This window comes from Mandrillus leucophaeus, unplaced genomic scaffold (genome assembly GCF_000951045.1).
Source record: "Mandrillus leucophaeus isolate KB7577 unplaced genomic scaffold, Mleu.le_1.0 Scaffold98, whole genome shotgun sequence".
Lineage (NCBI taxonomy): Eukaryota > Metazoa > Chordata > Mammalia > Primates > Cercopithecidae > Mandrillus > Mandrillus leucophaeus.
In genome coordinates, this window is record NW_012110696.1 from 1,211,757 (window position 1) to 1,213,294 (window position 1,538).

The 1,538-nt window shown below is 46.6% G+C and overlaps 1 protein-coding gene across 1 annotated transcript in view; it reads left to right on the plus strand.

Annotated features, from left to right (window-relative positions):
* NELFA (negative elongation factor complex member A) overlaps positions 1 to 1,538 on the plus strand; it is a 35,869-nt gene that overhangs the window by 9,631 nt on the left and 24,700 nt on the right. The window contains exon 2 of the mRNA XM_011970861.1: positions 138 to 212. The gene's annotated coding sequence lies outside the window, so the exon portion shown is untranslated. The remainder of the gene's footprint in view (positions 1 to 137; positions 213 to 1,538) is intronic.

Consider the following 1,538-nt stretch of genomic DNA (forward strand, 5'->3'; position numbering starts at 1 on the left):
TCTCCCGTCGGGGACGCAGCCCCAGTGCCCTGGGCGAGGGCGGGGGTCCCGAGAGAAACCCACGTGAGGAAGGGGCGGCCTGTGCTCTGTAGCTCCAGTGTCCGCTGACTGCATTTTCTTGTTCTCACCTCGCAAAGACCCCGGTCGCCCGGAGCGCTGTATGTCCATTTTACTCTTTTCTGCACGCCGTTTGGCGTCATTCCAATGAGTGGGTGTGTGAGGTTTGTTTTCTTTTTCCTCGATGTTATATTGTATCTCTTTCCGTGCGAAATAAACCAAGTAGTTTTGCAGACTATTGAAGCCCCGTGGTTGTTTAAACGTTCCCGGCTACTGGCGTATTATATTATAGGTTGTAATTGTTTTTTATTGAGATATGACATGTATGGAAAAGTGCATTTTTGTTCAGTTTCACGAATAATAGTAGCATCGTGAGCCACCCCTGTGATCCTCACACAGGTGGAGATACAGAACCATGCCTGTTCCTTGGAAGCCTCCCATTGGTAATCACAGCCTTCTTACTTTCCCCTCCCTCATTTTGGAAAGGTGAGCATTTCTGTACCATCTCCCCGGTGTTAGCAATTATTTATGCACCCCTGAATGGCACAGCTTGATTGCCTGATTTGGACTTAGTGTGATGGTATCATAGTGTATTTTGTGTGCGGCGTGCATGTGTCCTTTTGGTGGACACCTTGACAGTTTCATCCAAGTTGCAGCTGAGTTGGTTTGATTTTCACTGCTCTGTGGTATTCCTTTGAGCACGAAGCTCTTTATCCATTCTATCACAGTGACACATTTAGCTTATGGCCAGTTGTGTGCTGTTGTAAATAATTCTGTTACTACATTGTTGTGATGTGTTGCATCAGGTATTTGGAATCTTGGGATTTCTCTAGGGTATAATATCTAGGAGTGGAATTGTGGGGATCATAGGATTATGCCAAATTATTTTTCAGAGTGTTTTGTTTTTGTTTTTTTGTTTTGTTTAAGACCGGGTCTGGCGCGCTGTCACCCAGGCTGGAGTGCAGCTGCACAATCATGGCTCACTGCAGCCTTGACCTCCTGGGCTCAGGTGATCTTCCCACCTCAGCCTCCTGAGTAACTGGGAATACAGGGTTTCACCATGCTGCCGAGGCTGGTCTTGAATTCCTGACCTCAAGCAGTTTGCTTGCCTCAGCCTCCTAAAGGGCTGGGATTACAGGTGTGAACCATGGCACTCGGCCTGCTTCTTGGTTTTCTGTTTTGAGAATTGTATATTCAAATCTGCTTTTAAATTCTCTTTTTTCCCATTGTTTTGTAAGAGTATCTTTTTTGTTATTTATTATAAATGCTAGATGTCAGTCCTTTTTCAGTTACAAATATCTCCCAGTTGTCCTTTGACTTAGCTTCCTGGAATTCTTTTGTTTTTTTGTTTTTTGACCCCAGGCTGGAGTGCAGTGGCCCGATCTCTGCTCACTGCAAGCTCCGCCTCCCGGGTTCACACCATTCTCCTGCCTCAGCCTCCTGAGTAGCTGGGACTACAGGCGCCCGCCACCACACCCAGC